Source organism: Gossypium arboreum, chromosome 2 (genome assembly GCF_025698485.1).
Source record: "Gossypium arboreum isolate Shixiya-1 chromosome 2, ASM2569848v2, whole genome shotgun sequence".
NCBI lineage: Eukaryota > Viridiplantae > Streptophyta > Magnoliopsida > Malvales > Malvaceae > Gossypium > Gossypium arboreum.
The window spans coordinates 77,559,291-77,585,995 of record NC_069071.1 but is presented as its reverse complement, the minus strand read 5'-3'; the positions used below and the strand labels follow the sequence as shown (position 1 = coordinate 77,585,995).

At 36.8% G+C, this 26,705-nt stretch overlaps 1 non-coding gene across 1 annotated transcript; it reads right to left on the bottom strand.

Moving 5' to 3' along the window:
* Positions 1–17,970: 17,970 nt before the first annotated feature.
* On the bottom strand, positions 17,971–18,077 carry LOC128289655 (small nucleolar RNA R71). Its single transcript, XR_008279299.1, has one exon. It is a non-coding gene; the product is annotated as a small nucleolar RNA R71 (small nucleolar RNA).
* Between the last annotated feature and the right edge of the window lie 8,628 nt (positions 18,078–26,705).

The window sequence follows — 26,705 nt, the reverse complement described above, 5'->3', positions numbered from 1 at the left end:
GATGGCCTTAGCAGTGTGATTCACACAGCCATCCCAATATTAACCACTCTCTTGTGTGATTCTTTCCATGTGGGGCCCATAGGCCCATTGGGCCTACGTGGCCCAATTCGGCCCAGTATCATTTTGGCCGATGAAAACACTCATGGCCATCTCGTTGACCACACAGCCATGTTTTGTTACACGACTTGCCACACGGGTACCCAAATGCCTAGGTGGTGTCGACAACCCACTTTTCGGCTTTTCAGCCTTTCAACTTTTCGGCTTGTTAGCCTTTGCAGTTTCACGTTGAATGGCAGTGTTACACACCTGTTTGCAAGAATAGGTCAAATCTCCATGTACACCAACCTAGATTCAAACATGACCCAATATTAGTCTTTTAATCGCTAAGGTTAAACACCCTCTTATTAACACTTAATCCCCAATATGGTACATACTTCTTACCTTGGTTAAGCAAGTATGATATAATCCCTCCTTAAACTAGTGATCACCAAATCCTTGGTACAACCTGCATTGTATCTTAATCTCTTTAAGTATCACAATGAATGAAAATAACTAGAACTGAAAGAGTGACAACTTACCACTACGTAGAACTAAGAACGATTGATAAAAGGAATCGGCCTACACAAGAGTCAAAATGCTTGTACCTTTATCATGAATCAGCAACACAAAAAGATGTTAGAAGAAAAGACCACAATGGTGGAGAGAAACAAGAATAAACCAAGAGCACTTACCGATTCGTCAGAGAACCCTTACGAGCCGAAAATAGAATAAATGAATAGAGAGAAATTATTCGACTAACCCAACACACGGAAGGAGAAGAGAACCGAAACAAAAAAATGAGAGGGAAGAGTAGATATAATCGGTCAAAGACAAAAGAAGAGGTAAATGCTAATGACTGATTGAAAGAGATGGGGCATTAAGGCTCGGCAAAGGTAAAGAAAATTAAGTGAAGTAAAAATGAGGGGGAGAAGAAAGCCGAAAGAAAAATTAGGAAAAATAAAATGCTTGAATGGTCTAAGTAGTAATCGGCCTCAGACAAAAACAAAATCATTAACCAAGGGGTAGCTACCGAAATGGAGAGCACTTATTAGTCTCAAAGCCAGATTTTGAGTGTTGGGAGATCACAAATGGCACTACTCTCCACTCCTCTCCAAATCCCCAAGGCATTGAGTGCCTGCAATTCCCAATCGGCACCAACTCTTTTCCAACCACAAATCCCCATGATTTTGTCCTCAATTTTCTTCTATCCACCAATTCAAACATTCAAAAATCCCTCTTTTTAATTCCCCAATTTGGCTAACAACAAATCTATTCAAACTCTTGGTGTTTCGGTCAAACACAACTTCCTCCCATGGCCATCAGTAAAAATAACTTACACAAGTAGGGATTCAAACCTCAGACCACTAACACACTCTACACGCTACTATCCACTAGACCAGTAGGCTTTTTATGACATACTTTACCAAATTTTATTTAAAAGCCCTACTGACCAGAGACAGAGGTTTTATCCTTAAAAATCAAAATTTTTTGGAAGCCAAGGCTTGAACCCATGACTTCCCAGCACACTTAACCACTAAAACAAAAACTCAATTGTGTCACTTTCTTACACAACCAAATATTTATGAGTAGCTTCCCAACAGTTCCCATGCTCAAGACCTAATAGTTCTAAGCCCAAATTTGGGGCGCTACAGTTTGGCATCGATATGTGATTCTGATATATGTGTGCAAGTAAGACCCTGACTGGGACAGTGGCATCGATATGTGATTACATGTAAGACCACGTCTAGGATGTAACGCCCCGAATTTGGGCCTATAAGTATTGGGCCTTGAGTATGGGTCCATAAGGAGGTAGTATATAAGTATTTAATTGTGCAAGGAAATGACACAATTAGATGTCTGCTCAAGTGGTTAAGGGTCTTGAGAGGAGTTGGAAAAGTCTTGGCTTCAAACCTGGGCTTTGGCAAAAATTTTGGTTTTAAGTGAATAAAACCCTGGGTGCTTGGATGAAGGCCTTTTAAATTATTGTGGTAAATTAATGACACAAGGGAGCATGTGGTCTAGTGGTTGTGGCGTCATTAAGGTTGCAAGGGAGCTTGGGTTCAAGTCTTGGCTCTAGCAATTTATTTTGGTTTTTCTTTTAAAGGAACCTGAACTTTAGCCTATAGACCTTATAATTAATTGAGGCTAAAATAGTGACACAAAGATCCTTGCGGTGTAGTGGCAAGGTGGTGTGTTGTGTAACTGGGAGGTCTAAGGTTCAAGTCTTGGGATGTGCAATGGGGTATTTATTTTACTGTGGAGTTGGAATGGAACTCTGTGGTTGAAGTGGTCATATAAAAATAACGAATTTTCCTAATGGTTGAAAGTAATCCCACATCGGGAAGCTAACATGAGAATTGGTGAGAAGTTGGCTTTAAATAGAGCGAACCAGATGAGTTGGTGAGGGAAAAAGTGATTAAGACTCAATGCAGGATGTGCCAAGGTTAGTGATTGTGGACTTTGGCGCGTTCTCATTAACAGGTGTGTAATCACGCCCTTCTTTGTTGGAAGTTGACAAAAGCCTAAAAGCCAAAACCTCAACATTCAGGGCCTCACGAGTGTGCGAACGCACGAGGGGCGAACCGAGCCCACAAATCATGGGCGATAGATTATAGAGGCCGCCACAAGTGTTCTCGTGTGCTGGGGCTGTTCTGGGCCTCAATGGGCCCATGGGCCCGCTTGTGTAAACTTCACTATTAAGTAGGACATATGTAGACTTGTCATGTTCCATACACGACTTAGGTAGTTTTGGGCCACGTTGGCCTTAGATGGGCCGTGTGGGCCCAATAGCTCGTGGGCCCCACACAGATTTCGGCCATAGCATCTAGGTCGGGTTTGGGGTGTTACATGGGACACTGGCATTGTACGATATGTTCAATTTTGAATGGTTCACTGAACAATATTAAGTTGTGATCAAATGTGTAAATCGAGCTGAAGTGATCAGGTACGAGATAATTGATTACTTATTTGAAATTAAGGTTGGTTATTTGATATATGATGCAAATTATTCATGATGCTAATGTAAATATATGTGCATTTTTGAAGTATATTCGGCCACATGTTATGTATAAGTATCTGATATTAAAGTTTGATTCAAGAGTATATGCTTATGAGTGTATAGATATTCAGTTATATAATGGTACTATGGTTTTAAAATTTTATGTTACTTTGATAATAGATATATGGATATTCTAGAAGGTAAAAATATATATTAAAGTGTATGATGTATACAAAATTGTAAGCTTGAAATTAAATGTGATTATGATAGCATAAATTGAGTTGATATTGTCATTGAGTTATTTGTTTGTTTATGACATACTAAGCTATGATAGCTTACTGTGTGTGTATGTTTGCCTCTATTTTATGGATTTTGGAGTCTAGTTACGAGCTCGAGGATCATTAGCAAAGACTATCACACTATCGACTATTTTCAATAATTTATAAGCTAAATTTCAAACCTATTGATGTATAGGCTAGAATATATGTTGATATGTTTATTTTGGTATATGTATATATAAGCTATGCAAAAATGGCTTGTTTATTTTGTTAAGTTCGGTTTCAAGTTTGAACAAATTATGGGCATGTTTGGTTGTGGTTTACATGTTTCAGCCATTATATGTTTATATGTGTGAATCATGGATGATGTATTTGCTATGGTGATGAAGTTATGCCATATGTGTATAGTATATTTGGTATGATGTGAAATTGTGGTTGGACATTTTTGTTGAGTGATATGCATGATTTATAAGTGAGATGTGTTAGGTAAATGGCTATGATTTGAATTATTAGTATTTGGTTATGTGATGAAGTAATTATGGTTAATGATTATAAGTTTTTAATTATTAGTTATAAATGATGTGCATTCATATTCAGCTAATGATAGATAAATTAAATATGTGTGCATATAACATATTTGTTTGTGGATTGATATTTAAAGGTCAAGATGATTAGTTTAATGTTTGATTCTTGTTATATGCATAAAGTGTTAACGAAAAATTATAGAAGTAATATGACTACTTTGATTCGGTACTTACTAGTAAATAATGAATATGTATGAGGTATGTTTTGTTAGCTAAATGGATAGTCATTAAAGTGACAAGTTAATATTTGTATTCAGATATGCAAATTGTAAATTTTAACTTAAGATTGAATGGTGGAATTGGTATGACTTTAATGGTTAATTTTGATAGTCGAATAGGTGAGCAAATGAATTGATTATGTATTTGTAATTTTGTCATGATGTTAGCATATAACTTTTGGTATGTTTTGATTTGATAATTATGCCTAGAAATGATTCGTAGATTGTTTGAAAATATGATGGTTGGACAAGAGTATGTTATGTTATATGTACAAATACAAACTTGTGATGGGTTTGATGTGAAATGCAAATTATGCTTGACAAATTGGTCTGGTTATATGCAATGTTATATGCGTATATAGTAATAAAAAAATGAAAGTTGACATTGAATAAAGCATATGTATTTAACATATTTTAATATTCAGTTATTGTATTGAAATTGACCATATGAATAGTAATTCATATTATCGATACAAAATGGTTATATGTGAGTTTAATATGTGAGTTTAATAAAATTGTTTTTGTGATTTGTGTATTAATGATTTAAGAATTGATAAACTAAAGTTACAAAGATATACCCTTGAATATGATTTGAGTCATTGTGTGAATGTATGAAAGTTGTATCTTTTTCGATAATGCCTCGTAACCCCATTTCGGCGATGGATACGGGTTAGGGGTGTTATATTTTTTGGTATTAGACCTATAGTTTAGTCGAATCTATGACTAACGTAGCACGTGTGAGTCTAGCTATACATTCCATAGTTATAACTTGCGATAGTGTGATGATTCCTGACAGTTAAAAATGTGTTTCCTTATAAAAATAGATCCCGATCGAGTCGTAACGGGATGATGTAGAAGATAATGCACCTGCTCCTGCTTAGGAGGTAGCGCCGGCTGATTCTAGATCGATATCAAATCGTATAGAGGGAGATGCTAAGCAAGCCTTCATCTAGTTAATGAATGAGTGGTTCATGGAGTTCGTCCGAATGAATTTGCTGCTCAACAACCTTCACCCCCTCAAGTTCCTATAACGTCCCAAGTTATACGAAAAGAAAAGAAAAGAAAAGATGATTTTGAAGCCAGAGATTCCTGTGAGAGATTAGCGGGTAAATTATTTTAGTCTACATCAAAGAAATTTCGAGATGATTATAATCGTTCAAAGGCTAATGTGGGACACTCGAGTAGAGATCGTGCTAGATCACATTCGAACTTCAGAGCTTTAACAACTTCAATCATTAGTGTTGAAAATGTCAGATCTGATCGACCTGAGTGCAAACGTTGCAGTAAAAGACATTCGGGTATTTGTAGATTGAATAATCAAGCTTGTTTCAAATGTGGATCCTTAGATCACTTTATCCGAGATTGTCTTGAGTTGGCTAAGCAAGAGATTCGAGTAACACTTCAACCAAGGGTAGATATCTTAAAAATGAGGGAAACTTGAGTAGCATTCGGAGAGAAACTAACGACACTGCAGTTCGATATGAGGCTCGTGCACCTGTCATGACTTATGCTATTCATGCTTGCGATGAGGCTTTAACCTCAGATGTTATTACTGGTATATTCACTCCCTATGATACTAGTGTAATTGTATTGATTGATCCTAGTTTGACTCATTCTTATGTATGTGAGATCCTAGTATCCAGTAAGACTTTGCCTATAGAGTCAGCTGAGTTTGTGATTAGAATATCGAACCCTTTTGGCCGATGTGTTCTGCTTGACAAAATGTGTAACAATTGTCCTTTGATGATTCAAGATTTGTGTTTTTCAGTTGATTTGATGTTGTTACCATTCGACTAGTTCAATGTAATTTTTAATATGGATTGGTTGACTTTGTACGATGCTGTTGTAAACTGCAAATGAAAAACTATTGATTTGAGATGCCTAAATGATGAGATTAATCGGATTGAGTGTAATGATCTGAATGGTCAACCGGTGGTGATATTTTCGATGTTAGCTCAGAAATATGTGAGAAAGAGTTGTGAAGTTTACTTTTCTTATGTGCTTGATTCTAAAGTAACTGAAAAGAAAATTGAATCAGTACCAGTTGTGTGTGAGTATCCAGATGTGTCCCCTGAAGAATTACAGGGTTTGCCACCTATTTGAGAAGTAGAGTTTGGTATTAAGTTAGTGTCACAGACGACTCCGATATCGATAGCTCTGTACAGAATGGCACCTATTGAATTAAAATAATTTAAAAGCTCAGTTGCAAGAGTTGACAGATAGAGATTTCGCACGACCGAGTTTCTTTCACTGGGGTGCACCAGTTTTATTTGTGAAAAATGGAAAGACGAAATTGTAAGAATGTGTATAGACTATAGACAGATCAATAAGGTGATTGTAAATAAGAAATATCTGTTGCCATGGATTGATGACCTGTTTAATTAGCTGAAAAGGGCTACAGTGTTTTCAAAGATAGATTTGAGATCAGGTTACTATCAGTTGCGAGTTAAAGACTCCGATGTGCCAAAGACTACTTTCCAAACGAGGTACAAACACTATGAGTTTTTGGTTATGCCTTTTGGACTTACTAATGCACCTTTTATTTTTATGGATTTGATGAACTGGATTTTCAGACAGTATCTGGATCAATTTGTGGTTGTGTTCATAGATGACATTTTGATCTATTTCTGTGATGAAGTCGAGCATGCCGAACATCTGAGACCTGTGTTACAGACTTTGCGAGATAAACAGTTGTATGTAAAGTTCAATAAATGTGAGTTCTGGTTATGTGAAGTCAATTTTCTGGGACATGTTATATCAGTATCGGGTATTCGGATTGATCCGAGTAAAATTTTAGCTATTGTGTTTGCATTGAAGATATGGCGTCACTATCTGTTCGGTGAGAAATGTCATGTTTATTCTGATCACAAAAGCCTAAAATAGTTGATGACTCAGAAAGATCTAAATTTGAGACAGCATTGATGGTCAGAGCTGTTAAAAGACTACAAGCTTGTGATTGATTATCATCCAGGAAGGGCTAATGTTGTTGCTGATGCTATAAGCCAAAAATCATTATTTTCTTTGCGTGTAATGAATACGCATATGGTTATGTCTAATGATGGTTCGATTATAGCTGAGTTAAAAGAAAGACCATTATATATTCGACAGATTTGTGATGCTCAGAAAGTTGATAATGAATTGTTAGCAAAGCGGGGTCAATGTGATTCGAATGTTCATTCAGAGTTCCAAGTTGATGCTTAGGGTTGTTTGAGGTTCAAAAATAGAATATGTGTTCCAAGAAATTCAGAGTTGAATCAAATGATTTTGAATGAAGCTCATAATAGTCGATTATCTGTTCACCTGGGTAGTGCGAAAATGTATAATGATCTGAAACAACTTTACTGGTGACATGGTATGAAACGAGACATTTCTGACTTTGTTTCGATATGTTTAGTCCGTCAGCAAATAAAAACTGAGCATCAGGTACCTTTTGGATTGCTTCAGCCAATCATGATGCCTGAGTGGAAATGTGACAGAGTCACAATAGATATTGTATCTGGTTTGCCGTTGACACCGAGCAAGAAAGATGCAGTCTGGGTTATTGTGGATAGATTGACTGAATCAGCTCATTGTTTTTTGGTTCGCACAGATTACTCACTTGATAAGCTAGCTGAATTGTATGTTTCTCAGATTGTGAGATTGCACGGAGTATCTATTTGTATCATTTTAGATAGAGATCTGAGGTTTACATCACAATTCTGGAAGAAACTGCAAGATGCTCTAGGTACGAAATTACATTTTAGCAATGCTTTCCATCCATAAATAGATGGTCAGTCTGAACGAATCATTCAGATACTTGAGGATATGTTAAGATGTTGCATTCTCGAGTTTGAAGGTACCTAGGAATGATACTTACCTATGATTGAATGTGTGTATAATAATAGCTTTCAATCGAGTATCAAAATGGAACCTTACAAGGCTTTGTACAGTCGTATATCTCAAACACCATTATATTGGACTGAGCTCAGTGAAAACAAGATACACGGGGCCTATTTGATTAGAGAGACTGAACAGAAAGTGAAAGTGATTCGTGAAAGTCTGAAAATAGCGTCAGATCGTCAGAAATCATATGCTGACTTGAAACGGAAAGATATATAATTTCAGATTAGGGACAAAGTATTTTTTAAAGACTCGCCATGGAAGAATATTCAGATTCGGTCGTAAAGGCAAACGGAGTCCGAGATTTATTGGACTGTGTGAGATTATTGAGCGTATTAGGCCGATTAGTTATAGACTATTGTCCCCACCTGAGTTAGAAAAGATCCATAATGTATTCCATGTTTCGATGCTTCATAGATATCAATCTGATCCCTTACATGTCATTAATCCGTCAGAGATCGAGATTAAGTCTTATATGACATATGAGGAAAAATCGATTCGTATTCTGGCTCGCGAAATTAAAGAATTGTGAAACAAGAAAATTCCGTTAGTGAAAGTACTGTGGCATAAACACGGAGTAGAAGTGGCTACGTGGGAGCCAAAAGATGCAATGAAAGAATGTTATCTGAACCTATTCACCGGTAAGATTTTCGGGGACGAAAATCCCTAAGGGGGAGAGTTGTAACAGCCCGATTTAGACCCTATTCGGAAAGGTGGTTTTGGGACCACAAATCTAAGTCAGAAAAATATTTTAAAAATTATTTTCTGTGTTTATTATGTGCGAAATTTTCGTGATTTAATTTTTTCATTTGAGTGCTGATCTTATAAAAGGGCTTAATTGCGTAAAATGAAAATTTGGTGATTAAATGTGAAAGGGCTGAATTGTTGTTGTCTTTTTAATTTGAGGTATTTATTATGCAATATAACCATTGTTAAAGTGATGGATGGTTATAATCATCACTTATAATGGTTTAAAATTTTAGTTTAAAGGTTAAATATGTAACACCCCGAACCCGAGACCATCGCCGGTGTCGGACACGAGGGGTTAACAAGCCAAATCCACATATTTCACCCACCAATTTGACATTTCCAGACAGGCTGGAAATGTGCGTCACTGTCACCTTAAAAATCATATCTCGAGTTTAAAAACTCGGAAACTGATTCCGTAAATTTTCCCTGAATTTAGACTCATATATCCATCCATGGATTTATTTCTAAAATTTTTGGTCGGGCCAATTGGTACAGTTTATTAGTTAAAGTCACCCATGTTACAGGGATCGACTGCTCTGACCTTCGCGCGTTACAACTTGAATATCTCTCTGTACAGGGCTTTAATACTGATGCCGTTTGTTTCTAATGAAACTAGACTAAAAATGGAATCTGTAAATGTAAGGCATGACTCCTAATTATTTCTTAATAATTTATAATAAATTTTTGAATTTGCGACAGGGGACCCAGAAACCGTTCTGACCCTATCTCACAATAGCTTTAATATCTCTTAACATGTAACTCCAATGACCGTTTCGTTTATTCCACATGAAAGTAGACTCATTAAGGTTAATTTAAATAATTTATTCATTATTTAATACCATTCCTACAAATTTTGGTGATTTTTCAAAACCACACCACTGCTGCTGCCAGCATCTGTTTTCAACGTAACCATTACCTATTTCATGATTTCCACGATTCAAATGGCCCTTTTTGCACACATAGCACAAAGTGTGATTATGATTAACCATTCCAATGGCTAATCCTTTCAGACAATTTCATACCCCATAATGAATATCATACAAACTATTATAGAATCATACTAAAAACGTATATAAGCCATTTTCGCATGGCAATCCAAGCTTACACAAAACCGAAAGGTACATGACCTTCAACATTAGGGTAGTCCTATACATGCCATTTCAAAGTTCAACCAAAATTATACCAAAATGGAGGCTTTGATAGTGTAGATGACTTCGACTTTAATGATCCCGAATCCGATTGCTATTGAGCAAAATCTATAAAACAGAGAGCCAAAGCAACGGGGTAAGCATTTTTATGCTTAGTAAGTCTCAAGCAATAAAATCAGCTTTAATTAAAGCAATACATTCACATAGCCAAATGCATCATTTCATTAATACACCTTCACATAATCATTCTTACTTCACACTTCATCATTATATACTTTCACAAGATATCAACCAATTCAATAGCTGAAATTCGTTAGTCGATTGAGCTAATGTTGCTCAAACATGTCGACTTTTCCAATGCACATATAAACATACCTTATTCTTTGGGCTTTTCGAGCGTACTAATTGAATTTATTACAGCAACCAACACTCACCTCCAGCCCAAGCTTCTTGAATACAACCGGATATAACCACGCAGCACGAATGCCTTGGTCTTAGCCCGGATAGAACGACTTGCACGAATGCCTTGGTCTTAGCCGGATGTAGTCACTAGCACAATTGCCTTGGTCTTAACCGGATATAATTTCCAGCATAAATGTCTTGGGACTTAGCCGGATATCATTCAATTTCTCATGCACATAAATCAATAATCATTACACATCCATATTTCATTTCACATAATTCAAGTAGGGTCATTTCTTGAGGACTTACCTCGGATGTTGTCGAACGGCTTGACGGCTAATCGATCACTTTTTCCTTCCCTTATCCAATTGTGGCCCTCTAAGCTCTTGAGCTAATTCAAACAAATTCAATTCATTAAAGTCTCGCTTAGCCTTGGCGAATACACATATCATTGACTCAACATCACATAACCAAGCACTTTAGTCAATTTTCTTTAATTACGCACACATTCGCCTTAGCTCACAACAAGGTAGCCGATTACCTAAGTCAAGAATAGGCATCATTAAGCTTGCCTCTAACCGAATGCATGCACAATAATTCCCCCATGTGGCCGATTATACTTAGTCATACTTGCACAAAATCAACAATAAATTGCAAGATTTTCACATCATATGTGTACTAGGCCGATTTGTACATGCAAATTTCACAACATTCTTCAACAAATTTCTTCTTTAAACAACATATTTATCACTTTCTTCATAATCAAAATATCATGTGCAATCATATATACACATATAGGTGCAAGGTCAATTTCAAGGTGTCCATAGTGATCCGAACACAAATTTTACTAACATGCAAGAAGCATGAACCATGCTCATGAATGCATCATGGCGAATACATCACAATCATGCCCTTTCAACTTCAATCATGGTTAAACAAAAAGAAAACTCAATGTCTTACTCAAGATGGCTACAAGAAATTTCAAGAGTAGAAAATCCATCATTGCATGCATCATTAGCAAGCTTCACATTTAGCATGCAATGGCTTTAACACATTAACAACTTTGGCCAAATACCATTCCCATGGCATAACAAGGATTTGAACCATGGCTAACATGAACATCAAGTTAGCAACTAAAACATGCATGAAACTCATAACACAACCTCATACATACCTTACTCTTGATGCAAGTTTAGCCAAATTTCCTTCTAGATCTCTTCTAAACAAAGAAAATGAAGCAAAAATCCTTCCTTTTCCTTAGTATTTTCGGCCAAAGAAGAGAAAAATAGATGAACAAAATTTTTTCTTTGCTTCTCTTTCACTCACGGCAAAAGGGGGAAAGGATGAGCAAATTTTGATTTTTGTTTCTCTTCCTACATGCTTAATTTTTTATCATTTATCACATCATGCATTAACAAAACATGTCATAACATGTTTTCCTTGCCCATATTCCTTGTCATGGCCGCCACTATACCATCTTTGGGGAAATTTGACATGCAAATCCCTTATTTTTGCATGCATGATCAACTAGTCATCACTCATTTCCCCATCATACTTTCAAAGTTTACTACTAGGTCCTTTCTAGTGAAATTCACATTTATAATTCTAAATTGAAACATCAAAATGTCATACACAAATTAACACATATCATAGGCATCAAAATAAATTTTTTTAAATTATTTTTATGCCTCGGTTTTGTGGTCCCGAAACCACATCCCGACTAGGGTCAATTTTGGGCTGTCACAAAATATGTAAAATAATAAACATGTTATTATAATAAAACATACATTCGGCCTAAGCATGATGTGTACAAATTTTGCATGTTTTGTGTTTTGTGCAATTTGGACTAAATTGTAAAAAGTGTGAAATGTTAGGGGTAAAATGGTAATTTGTCTATTTATGTGTTTTCGGACTAAATTGAACGAAATTCTGGTTGAATGAGTTTAATTTGAATATGTTTAGATCAAGAACCAAAGAAATCGAATTTGGATCAAGGGAAAACTAAAGTTGTCGATTAGTTGTCCCGTTCCAATTATCATTGTCCAAGATAAGTTTATAGGAAAATAGATGTTGTAAATTTCAATATATGTATATTATAAATGTAGAATTGAATTGTTATAATTGTTCTGAGAATGTGCCGAAATGATATATGTTTGAGAGAAATGGTTACGATTTTGATTCGATCGTGTTACGACATCTGAAAGCCTTATATGAGCCTTAAGACTAGATAGGATATATATGTCATGACATAGGATTCTGATATGTGATGTGCGAGTAAGACCACGTTTAATACGTTGGCATCAATATGTGATTTCGATATATATGTGCGAGTAAGACCACGTTTAATACGTTGGCATCGATATGTGATTCTGATATATTTGTGCGAGTAAGACCCTGTCTAGGACAGTGGCATCGATATGTGATTACATGTAAGACCACGTCTAGGACTTTGGCATTGTACGATATGTGTGATTATCTGAGTATCCTATTCAATTCCGAATGGTTCAACAGACAATATTAAGTTGTGATCGAATGTGTAAATCGAGCTGAAGTGATCAGGTACGAGATAATTGATTACTTATTTGAAATTAAGGTAAGTTGGTTATTTGATATATGATGCAAATTATACATGATGCTAATGTAAATATATGTGCATTTGTTATGTATATTCAGCCACATGTTATGTATAAGTATGTGATATTAAAGTTTGGTTCAAGAGTATATGCTTATGAGTGTACATATATTCGGTTATATAATGGTACTATGGTTTTAAAATTTTATGTTATTTTGATAATAGATATATGCATATTCGACCAAGGTAAAAATTATATATAAAAGTATATGATGTAGATGAAATTGTAAGCTTGAAATTAAATGTGATTATGATAGCATAAATTGAGTTGATATTGTCATTGAGTTATTTATTTGCTTATGACTTACTAAGCTATGATAGCTTACTGTGTGTGTATGTTTGCCTCTGTTTTATATATTTTGGAGTCTAGTTACGAGCTCAAGGATCGTCAACAAAGACTATCACACCATCAACTATTTTCGGTACTTTACAAGCTGAATTTTGAACCTATGGCATGTATAGGCTAGAATATATTTTGATATGTTGATTTTGATATATGTATATATATAAGCCATGCGAAAATGACATGTTTATTTTGTTAAGTTGTGTTTCAAGTTTGAACAAGTTATGGATATGTTTGGTTATGATTTTGATGTTTCAACCATTATATGTTTATATGTGTGAATCATGGTTGATATATTTGCTAATGGTGATGAAGTTATGCCAAAGCATATGTGTACAGTATATTTGGTATGATGTGAAATTGTGGTTGGATATTTCTGTTGAGTGATATGCATGATTTATAAGTGGGATGTATTAGGCAAATGGTTATGATTTGAATTATTAGTATTTGGTTATGTGATGAAGTAAACATGGATAATGATTATTAGTTTTTAATCATTAGTTATAAATGATGTGCATTCATATTCGGCTAATGATAGGTAAATTAAAGATGTGTGCGTATAACATGTTTGTTTGTGGATTGATAGTTAACGACAAATTATAGAAGTAATATGGCTACTTTGATTCGGTACCTATTAGTAAATAATGAATATGTATAGGGTATGTTTTGTTAGCTAAACGGATAATCATTAAAGTGGCAAGTTAATATTTGTATTCGAATATGCAAATGGTAAATTTTAACTTAAGATTGAATGGTGGAATTGGTATGACTCTAATGGTTAATTTTGATAGTCGAATAGGTGAGCAAATGAATTGATTATATATTTGTAATTTTGTCATGATGTTAGCATATAAATTTTGGTATGTTTTGATTTGATAATTATGCTTAGAAATGGTTCGTAGATTGTTTGAAAAAATAACGGTTAGACAAGAGTATGTTATGTTATATGTATAAATACAAACTTGTGATGGGTTTGATGTGAAATGCAAATTATGATTGACATATTGGTTTGGTTATATGAAATGTTATATGCGTATATAGCAATAAAAAAAATGAAAGTTGACATTGAATAAAGCATATGTATTTAGCATGTTTTAATATTCAATTATTGTATTGGAAATTGACCATATGAATAGTAATTCATGTTATAAGATAACAAAAATGGTTATATGTGAGTTTAATAAAATTGTTTTGTGATTTGTGTATTAATGATTTAAGAATTGACGAACTGAAGTTACAAATATATACCTTTGAATATGATCTAAGTGATTGTGTGAATGTATGAAAGTTGTCTCTTTTCCGGTAATGCCTCGTAACCCCATTCCAGCGATGGATACGGGTTAGGGGTGTTACACAACTTATAGGCCATATGAATCAAAACACCTATACATGCCATATAAGCAAGTACACAAGTTCAAAAGTACCAAAATGATAGCTGGATAATGTAATTAGATCTCTCAACAACTCCCAAATCCGATCAAACTTTGAAATCACTATAAAACACGAAAAAGTAAAGAAAGTAAGCTATAAAGCTTAGGAAGCTCGTATTATTAATAAGTATAACTTACCATCATTCACAAATTAAGTAATCTAAACATAATATACTACAACTCAACTTGATTGTTAACTGTTGCCATATTCAATTTTTTTTGTGAAATTATTTACTTCCAATTTGGTTTATTTTTAACATTACTAACTTATTCTTTTTAATTTTATGATTTTCTTATCAGTTTTTTATGAGCATAGATTGGATTATCACTTTACTCTCTGTAGATGTAACACCCCGAACCCGAGACCATCGCCGGTGTCGGACACGAGGGGTTAACAAGCCAAATCCACATATTGCACCCACCAATTTGACATTTCCAGACAGGCTGGAAATCTGCATCACTGTCGCCTTAAAAATGATATCTCGAGTTTCAAAACTCGGAAACTGATTCCGTAAATTTTCCCTGAATTTATACTCATATATCCATCCATGGATTTATTTTTAGAATTTTTGGTCGGGCCAATTGGTACAGTTTATTAGTAAAAGTCACCCATGTTACAGGGATCGACTGCTCTGACCTTCGCGCGTTACAACTTGAATATCTCCCTGTACAGGGATTTAATACTGGTACCGTTTGTTTCTAATGAAACTATACTCAAAATGGAATCTGCACATATAAGGCATGACTTCTAATTCTTTCTGGATAATTTATAGTAAATTTTTAAAGTCGCGACAGGGTACCCAGAAACCGTTCTGGCCCTGTCTCACAATAGCTTTAATATCTCTTAACATGTAACTCCTATGACCGTTTCGTTTCTTCCATATGAAAGTAGACTCATCAAGGTTCATTTACATAACTTATTCACTATTTAATACCTTTCCTAAAAATTTTGGTGATTTTTAAAACCACACCACTGCTGCTGCCAGCATCTGTTTTCAAGGTAACCATTACCTATTTCATGATTTCCACGATTCAATTGGCCCTTTTTGCATACATAGCACAAAGTGTGATCACGATTAACCATTCCAATGGCTAATCTTTTCAAACAATTCCATACCCCATAATGATCATCATACAAATACTCATACACACATAAATCAATAATCATTACACATCCATATTTCATTTCACATAATTCGAGTAGGGTCATTTCTTGAGGACTTACCTCGGATGTCGCCGGACGGCTTCAACGGCTATTCGACCACTTTTTCCTTCCCTTTATCGGATTTAGCTCCCCTTTGCTCTTGAGCTTAACGAATACAAGTAGAAGTATTCAATATTTTTATCAATAATGTTTACTTGTCAATCACATTCGGCATCTCATATCATCTCGCTTTATTATAATTTATCATTCAACCTTTAAACCAAAACGTCATTATATGACCACATATACATACATCCATATATTTAAGCTCAAGAATTTTAATATAACATCAAGTTCTCAAATTACTCATGTGGCCGATTATACATGGTCATAATACACAAAATCAAAAATAAATTCCAAGACTTTCACATCATATATGTACTAAGCGAATCGTTGGCCAAGTTCACATACATTCTTCAACAATTCCTTCTTTAAACAAACACATCTAAGCCTTCCTTTCATATTATCAACTCCAACCATATACATTATTCAAGTATAACATTTTCATATTCGCAATAGTATTACACATAATAGCCGATTCTTCTTACTTTGTATTTATGCATCTACTTGATCATTCGTTTAGTTCAAGCACCCATACACCAAGATTCATCAAGTTTAGCATGAAACATAACCTTAATCCTCAATAACCATTATGGCGAAAGTTCTAGTCACCCCAAAATCACAATTTCTAACATGGGTCACCTAAAAAATACTTGGTAACTAGCTCAATTTCATCTAAAATTTCAAGGATTCATATGAATTTCTCACCTTATTTATGGCTTAGAAACCAAATGGTTGCTCTCTTTTCTCCTTAGAATCGGCCAAGAAGAATCAAGAACAAAGACTTGTTTCTTTCACCCATTTCTAATTATTCCTTAAATCATAAAGGCAACAACCATTTCCCTAAACATCTTCCATGGCGTAACACTTGTATTACTACCACCTTCAAAATTTTTGACATGGGCAAGTAAAGGACTTAGTAACTAGCTTCATATATGCAAAGATTTCAAAGACTAACATGGATTCCATACCTTAGTTCAAGCTCAAGTGACCGAATGCTAACTCTTCCCTTTTCTTCTTGAAGGATCGGCTAAGCTAGGAGGAAGATGAACCAAAATTTTTTTTCTTTGCTCAATACACGGCAATGGGGAGGGGCAACCACACATACCAGTTTTTTTCTTTTCTTCCTACTAACACCAATATAATAACCATTCTAACATCAACCATTAGCAAAACATGTTGGAAACATGTTCACTTTGCCCATAATTTGTCATGGCCGCCACTAACCTTAGGAAATGGGATAATTGACATGCAACTCCATTTATTTCACTTCATGCATTATTAGGCCACTTAAAAATTCACCTATCACATTTTCAAGTCCTAACACATGGGTCCTTTCTTATAAATTAGCACCTAATTAATAAAAATCAAGACACGAAATATTTATGCATACAAATTCCACATACAATAAGCACAGAATATAACACCTAATTATTCTTGTGACTCGATTTTGTGGTCCCGAAACCACTCTCCGACTAGGGTCACATTAGGGGTGTCACAGTAGACCCTGAAATTAAGTGAACTTTTAGACAAAAAAGACGTGAACGAACAGGTCAAAGACCTTGGAAATCAAAATCAAGACCAAGGTAATGAAGCTGATAATGTACGAAATCCCATCCTCATTTTTGATGATAGGGATCGATGCATCAGACAATATGCTGTGCCACTTTTTAGTGAGTTAAATCTAGGAATTAGAAGGCCAGATATTGAGGCAACCCAATTTGAATTAAAACTAGTGATGTTTCAAATGCTCCAAGCATTGGGCCAATTCAGTGGTATGCCTACGAAAGATCCACATCTCCACCTTCGATTGTTTATGGAGGTAAGTGATTCATTGAAGATAGCCGATGTGACTGAAGACGCACTGAGGTTGAAGTTGTTTCCATACTCATTGCGAGATAGAGCACAAGCATGGCTCAATTCATTGCCACTAAACTCCATATCTACATGGCAAGAATTAGCAGAGAGATTTTTGGTTAAGTATTTCCTGCCTAGCAAAAATGCTAAGTTGAGGAACGAGATCTCAACTTTCCAACAATTGGATGACGAGTCTTTGTATTAGGCTTGGGAGCAATTCAAGGATTTACTTCGTAAGTGTCCTCATCATGGGATTCCTTATTGTATCCAATTGGAGACATTCTATAATGGTCTCCATGCACATACAAGATTGATGGTAGATGCTTCTGCGAATGGTGCAATTTTGTCTAAGTCTTATAATGAGGCTGATGAAATCATTGAGAGGATCGTGAGTAATAACTATCAATGGCCAACAAATCGAACAGCTTTAGGAAGACTTGTAGCCGGAGTTCATAAAGTTAACGCCCTCACTTCGTTATCAGCTTAGGTATCATTTATTTTCTCTATGTTAAAATAGTTTACTACTAATGGTTCTAATAATTTTGCCGCTCAACCACCAAGTCCATTTGAAGTAGTTTCCTATGTGTATTGTGGGGAAGGTCATTCTTTTGAGAATTGTCCATCAATCCCAAGTTAGTGTACTATGTGGGGAACCGACATCAAAATAAGAGTGCAAAAGGACCTAGTCCAACTTCTACAATCCTTCATGGCGTAATCATCCTAAATTTTCTTGGAGAAACTAAGGAAATGGACCGAAAAACAACTTATTGCAGCATACACTCAACTAATCTCAAAGGTTTAATCAGCAAGCTCTAAAACCACCTCAAGCTGAGGCATCAAATAGTTTGGAGAACTTGTTGAAAGTGTACATGGCAAAGAATGATGCTTTGATCCAAAGCCAAGCAACAACATTGAAAAATTTGGAAAACCAAACGGGTCAGTTTGTGACAGCCCCAAAGTGACCCTAGTCGGAAAGCAGTTTCGGGACCGCTAAACCGAGTCACCAAATTATTTGAATGTGATATTTATTGTCTAAAATATGTGAATATTAATGTGCGAAAATTTTTAAGCTTCGATTTAGTTAATTGCATGTGAATGGAGTACATAGGACTTATGTGAGAAAATTTAGAAATGTGCTAGGCAAATGTAAAGTGGCCTATTAGTGTATGTATGAAAAAGGGGGGACTTGCATGTCAATTTCCCCCCCATCTAGTAGTGGCCGGCCATGAGCATGGGTGGACAAAATGTTATGGCTAAAAAACATGTCATAAACATGTTGGGGTAGTGCATTATGTAAGGAGTAATAGAATAAAAAGCATGGGCAATAAAATATTAGTGTTAGTAGGATGAGAAACAAAAAAAGAAAAAAAAAAGAAAGGATGTGTGTGATTGTTCCCCCATTGCCGTGAGTTGAGGGAGAGAAGAAAAAAAAAGTGTCCATCATTTTTCACTTCTTTTGGCTGAAAGTTCTAAGGAAGAAAGAAAAAAATGTGTCCATCCTTTTTCCATTCTTCTTGACCGAAAATTCAAAAGAAAGAAGGGAGGAAATGTTGAAGAGATTCGGCCATGCTTGTAGCTAGGTGAAGGTAAGTTTGATGTTGTGCCATGAGATTCATGCATGTTTTTTTTGTTAGCTTGAGTTCTAACTAGCCCATGGTTCAAATCTTTACTATGTCATGGAGATGATATTCGGCTAAGGTGAATTTGTGTTGATGTTATTTGCATGCTAAAAGTGAAGCTTGTAATGATGCATGTGATGGTGGATTGATAACTCTTGAATCTCCTTTTTAGCATCCTTGAGTGAGACATTAAATTCCTTCTTCAACCATGACCAAAATCGAAATGGTAAGGTGTTGTGATGCATTCGGCCATGGTAGGAAATAGAAGAGAAATAAGGTTGTTTTTAGATGAAGTAGAGTCTAACAAATGAGCTCGTATGTGCATTAGTTGCTAAATGGAGAAGAATCGGCTAGCAAGTTGTGTGCTAAGGCCGAATATAATTTTGTATATTATGGGTAATGCATGTGTTGAATTAGTGTAAAGGGAGAGGATGCTTTAATAGTGTATATATGTGGATTAGCCAAGTTTTGAACTAGGAACAAATGGTGTTTAGTCAATACAAGTGACCATACTTGTAGAATGTATTAAGTGTTGCAATCGGCCTTAGCATAGATGTGTATGTTCGGCCACATGAATGAGTACATGAGTTGATGGGTATGTTCGGCCATTGGTAGCCTATTAATGGCTTTAGCTTGACTTAGAAAATTGACTAAGGGAAATATTAGCTAGTATGTTGAATTGATTAGTGATTTCGTACATATGTGACTCTAATGTCTAATGTATATATGGGCTAAGTACCTTGAGCTTCTCTTTGATGTTCGAATGAATTGTATTAAATTGCTTGATGTGATTAAAAATGTGTATGATCATTGTGTATTTGAGCTAAAAGGTGGCCATATGACCTATCAAACTCCTTGTCATATTCGGCCATAAGCTAGCAAAATGAGACTTTAATAAGTTAAATTTGTTTGAATTAGCTCAAGAGCTTAGGGGACCACAGTTGGATAAGGGAAAAGAAAAAGTGATCGAATAGCCGTTGAAGCCGTTCGAAAACATCCGAGGTAAGTTTTCGAGTAATGGAACTTGGATTATGATTTGATTAGATCATGTTTTGAGCAAATTAAAATCATGCTCTTTGTGTGTGGCTATTGAGCCGAAATTGCAAGTGTGATAAGTGTCTTGTGTTTGAGTTTTGCTAATGAAAATGAAATACAAATGTGTCATGATTTATTGATAATTGTGCTTAGTTATTCGAATGATGTCCGGGCTAAGTCCCGAAGGCTTTGTGCTAAGAGACTATATCTGGACTAAGATCCGAAGGCATTTGTGCGAGTTACTAAATCCGGGTTAAGTCCCGAAGGCATTTGTGCGAGTTACTAAATCCGGGTTAAGTCCCGAAGGCATTTGTGAGAGTTACTATAACCGGGCTATGTCTCGAAGACATTTGAACGAGTAGCTATATCCGGTTAAACTCAAGGTACGTGATTCGTGAATGATTGAACTTGCTGTAAAAATTTCAGTTAATACGCTTGTGAAATCCCAACAATGAGGTATGTTTCAGATGTGCTTTGAATTAGTTGAGCCCTTACAAATAAGTATTAGCTCGGTTGATAAATGAGCTACCGGCCTTTAGCTAAGTTGATCTTTGTGTATGAATATAAGGGTTGGTAATGTGAAGTAAGTATGATATTGAGAATTTGTGCATATGAAATTATCTGCTTAGCCACATGAATGCTATACTTTGGTTGTGTTTAAATTCATGGCTCAAACTTACTAAGCATTAAATGCTTACTCGTTTTCTTTGATTTTCTGTTTTATAGATTTTGGTTCTTCAGCTATCGGACTCGGGATTTTGAAGTCGAAGTCTCCCACACTATCAAAGCTCCTTTTGGTATACTTTTGGTTGAACTTTGAAATGGCATGTATAGGACTACCCTTTTGTTGTAGGTCATGTACCTTTCGGTTTTGTGTAAATTTGGATAGCCATGCGAAAATGGCTTAAGTATACTTTGGGCATGGTATTATAATCATTGTATGTTGTTCATTAAGAGGTATGGAAATGTTTGGAAACGATTAGCCATTGGGATGGTTAATCATGATCATATTTTGTGCTATTTATGTTAAAGGGCTAGTTGAATCATGGAAACTATGAAATAGGTAAAGCCTACCTTAAAGACAGATGCTGACAGCTGCAGTGATGTGGATGTGAAAAATCACTAAAAATATTAGGAAAGTAATTAAATATTGAATAAATTATGTAAACGAACCTTGACGAGTCTATTTTCATAGGGAAGTAACAAAACGATCATATGAACAGTATGTTAAGAGATATTTAAGTTTTCGTGAGACAGGGCCAGAACGGTTTCTGGAGTCCCTGTTCCGACTTTAGAAATTCATTATAAATTGACCAGAGATAATTAGAAGTCATGCCATATATGTACAGATTCCTTTTCGAGTCTAGTTTCTGTAGAAACAAACAGCATCATTATTGAAGCCCTGTACAGGGAGATATCCAAATCGTAATGCAGGAAGGTCAGTGTAGTCGCACCCTGTAAAAGGGGAGACTTTAACTAATAAACTGTACTAATTGACCCAACCAAAAATTCTAGAAAAAAATTTGTAGATTCATATATGAATCTAGTTTCATGGAAAAATCACGAAACTAATTTTCGAGTTGTGGAACTCAACATATGATTTTTAAGGTGACAGTGACGCAGTTAGCCGGCTGTCTGGAAATTTTTAAAATGAACTGTGCAAGTAAGTGGATTAAGCCCGTTAACCCCTAGTGTCCGACTCCGGCGACGGTCTCGGGTACGGGGTGTTACAGTTTTATTGGTATCAGAGCTATGGTTTATTCGATTCTAGGACTACCGTAATGCGTTTGGGTCTAGCTATACATGCCATTTTATGTGATTATTTGATAGTGTGGTGATTTCTGACATTTGCAAATGTGTTTATTTATAGTAATGAATCCTGATCCCGACCGAGCCGTAGCTGATGATCTTGAGAGTGTAGCGCCTGCTCCCGCGCAAGGGACAGCACCGGCGGACTCTCAACCTATTGCTAGCAATCCGAATGATGAGGCTAGGCAAGCTTTTTATAGCGTGATGAATGATTGGTTCAACCAATACATTCGAACTAATACGGCTGTTCCACAACCTCCATTCCCGAAAAATACCACCCCCGCACCTACGATACCTCCGGTAGCTGACCAAATAAGGTCAAATAAGCCCCCAGTTGACAGAATCCGAAAACACGGGGCTACTAAATTTAAAGCTACGGACAGCGATGATGCCGAGCAAGCTGAATTTTGGTTGGACAACACTATCCAGATACTCGATGAGCTATCTTGCACACCCGATGAGTGCCTAAAGTGTACTATCTCCTTGCTACGTGATTCTGCCTACTATTGGTGGAATACGTTGACTTCATTGTGCCTAGAGAGCAAGTAACTGGGAGTTTTCCAAACCGAGTTTGGAAAAAGTATATCGATCGAGATTTATGGATCAAAAATGGAAGGAATTTCTTGAACTTAAACAAGGTTCCATGTCGGTTACCGACTATGAACGAAAATTTGTGAGGCTTAGCCGGTACGCAGGAGAATGCATTTCCTCAGAAGCCGTAATGTGTAAATGTTTCGAGGATGGACTAAATGATGATATAAAGCTGTATGTTGGCATCTTGGAAATCCGAGAATTTGTAGTACTTGTTGAGCGAGCTTGCAAGGCCGAGGAGCTTAATATGGAGAAAAGAAAAGCTGAGGTGGGAGCAAGGGTGTTTCGTAAGAGGTCTTCGGGGAAGCCCTTCCCACATCATCGAAGAAATTTAGAGATGGCTTGGGCGGTCTAGGGATACTTGGGCTTTTCTAGACGAGATCGCGATCGACCCCTGTGAGCACACGAGTCACTTGATCGCCGATGTTGGAAATGACCGTCGAGATGAGCGGAATGCCAGATTGTGGTAAATGGCATTCGGGAGTTGTAGGTTCCATGACCGCTCTGTTACAAGTGCGGGTCACCACCACTTTATCAAAGATTGCCCGAGATTGTGCGAGCAGAATGTAAATCGAGTGGGAAACCGGGTGCTACCACTTGCTGGGGTAGACCATCTAGGAATACGGCAATGCTAGCGGCGGTCGAGAGGATCTAGAGATGCTACCACTAGATCTCGAGGCTCGTGCTCTGCTAGGGCTTATGCCATATCGCACGCGAGGATGCTTCCTCGCCAGATGTTATTACCGGTACTTTCACTCTCTTTGATACTAATGTGATTGCTTTGATTGACCCTGGTTCTACTCATTCTTATATATGCGAAACCTTAGCATCCAGTAAGACTCTACCTATTGAGTCTACTGAGTTCGTAATTCGGGTGTCAAATCCCTTGGGTCGTTACGTGCTTGTTGACAAAGTGTGTAAGAAATGCCCCCTAGTAATTCGAGGTTCCTGTTTTCCGGCGGACTTGATGCTTTTGCCGTTCGATGAATTTGATGTTATTCTTGGTTTGGATTGGTTGACCGTGCATGATGCGGTTGTGAATTGCAAAAGCAAGACTATTGATTTGAGGTGCGCAAATAACGAGATAATCCGAGTTGAGTCTACGGACTTAAAGGGGTTGCCAGCTGTAATATCAGCAATGTTGGCCCAGAAATATGTAAGGAAGGGGTGCGAAGCATACCTTGCGTATGTACTTGATGACAAGGAATTGGAAAAGAAACCCGAATCTGTCTGGTGGTTTGTGAATACCGGATGTTTTTCCGAAGAATTACCGGTTTACCACCTGTTCGGAAGTAGAATTTGGTATTGAGCTTGTACACGGACTACGCCAATTTCGATAGCTCCATATCGTATGGCACCAACCGAGTTAAAAGAATTGAAAGCTCATTGAAAGAGTTGACGGATAGAGGTTTCGCTCGACCAAGTTTCTCACCTTGGGTGCACCAGATTGTTTATGAAAAGAAGGACGGAACCATGAGGTTGTGCATTGACTATCGTCACCGAATAAAGTGACGATAAAGAATAAATATCCGTTATCAGCGTATTGATGCCTTGTTTGATCAACTAAAGGGAGCCTCGGTGTTTTCAAAGATAGATTTGAGATCGGTATTACCGATTCTGAATTCGAGATTCGGATATACCCAAAACTGCTTTCAGAACGAGATACGGCCACTACGAGTTCTTAGTGATGCCGTTTGGGCTCACTAATGCCCCTGCGGTATTTATGGATTTGATGAATCGAATCTTCAGACAGTATTTGGACTAGTTCGTAGTTGTGTTCATTGACGACATCTTGGTCTATTCAAGAGATGAGACCGAACATGCTGAGCACTTGAGATTAGTGTTGCAAATTTTACTAGATAAGCAGTTATATGCTAAGTTCAGTAAGTGTGAGTTCTGGTTAAGAGAGGTTAGCTTCTTGGGTCACGTGGTATCCGTATCGGGTATTCGAGTTGACCTGAGCAAAATTTCAGCCATACTTAACTGGAAGCCTCAGAAATATTATTGAGGTTCGAGTTTTGGGACTTGCGGTTACTACCCGACGGTTTGTAAAGGTTTCTCGATGATAGCCACACCCATGACGAAGCTACTTCAAAAGATGTTAAGTTGAATGGACGGAAAATGTCGAAAAGTTTTGATCAATGAAAACTTTTTTGACGGAAGCTCAATTTTAGTGCGGCCGAATCGGGCAAAGAGTTTGTCATCTATAGTGACGCCTCCCTACTTGGGTTAGGTTGCGTATTGATGCAAGAAGGTCGATTTGTGGCCTATCGTCGAGATAATTAAAGCCACATGAGAAAACTTATCCGACCTATGATCTCGAATTAGTCGCCATCGATTTGCCTTGAAAATATGGCGACATTACTTATTTGGTGAGAAGTACCATGTATTTTCGGATCACAAAGTCTCAAATATTTGATGACTCAAAGAGACTTGAATCTGCGACAAAGGCGTTGGCTTGAGTTGTTGAAAGATTATGAGCTGGTCATTGATTATCACCCGAAAGGCTAATGTGGTTGCGGACGCCTTAAGCCGTAAATCACTGTTGCTTTACTTAGCATTGAATGTACACTTGTGCATTCTACCCGACAATGTGTTAGTAGCGAATTAAAGGCCAAACCATTATTGATTCATCAAATTCGTGAAGCTCGAAAAGTCGACGATGAGTTGGTTGCAAGACGGGCTGAATGTGTTCGAATGTGGAATCTGAGTTTCAAATTGATGATGACGATTGTTTGAGGTACGAAATCGGTTGTGTGTTCCAAGAAATTGAACTCATTTTGATGATTACGAACGAAGCTCATTGTAGCCGAATGTCAATTCACCCGGGAGTACAAAATGTACCACGACCTAAGACGTCAGTTTTGGTGGCATCGTATGAAACGAGACATTTCCGATTTTATTTCGAAGTGTTTAATATGTCAGCAAGTGAAGGCGGAACATCAAGTGCCTACGGGTTTGCTCCAACCGATCATGATACCTGAATGGAAATGGGATCGAGTAACGATGGATTTTGTATCTGGCCGCCATTAGGTTTGCAAGTAAGAAAGATGCGATTTGGGTCGTTGTTGATAGATTGACTAAGTCGGCTCACTTTATCCCCGTACCCACGGATTTTTCAATGGATAAATTAGCTGAATTGTATGTTTCTCATATTGTGAGATTACACAGGGTACCTATTTCTATCGTGTCGGATAGAGATCCGAGATTCACTTCACGATTTTGGAAGAAATTGCAAGAAGCTTTGGGTACCAAGCTGCATTTTAGCACCGCTTTTCATCCACAAAAAGATGGTCAATCCGAGCGGATAATTCAGATACTTGAGGATATGTTGAGATGTTGCATCCTCGAGTTTAGTGGTTCATGGGAAGGGTATTTACCTTTGATTGAATTCGCTTACAACAATAGTTTTCAGTCAAGTATTAAGATGGCACCTTACGAGGCTTTGTACGGTCGAAAATGTCGTACGCCATTGTTTTGGACCGAGCTCGGTGAGAGTAAAATTTTCGGAGTGGATTTGATTAAAGATGCTGAACAGAAAGTAAGAATAATTCGTGAAAGTCTGAAGCCAGCATCAGATCGTCAGAAGTCGTATGCGGATTTAAAACGAAGAGATATTGAGTATCAGGTGGGAGACAAAGTGTTTCTTAAGGTCTCACCTTGGAAAAAGATACTCAGATTTGGCCGTAAGGGCAAACTGAGTCCGAGGTTCATCGGGCCATATGAGATATCCGAACGAGTCGGTCCAGTTGCTTCTAGATTGATTTTTCCCCCTGAACTTGAAAGGATTCACGACGTCTTTCATGTTTCGATGCTTCGACATTATAGA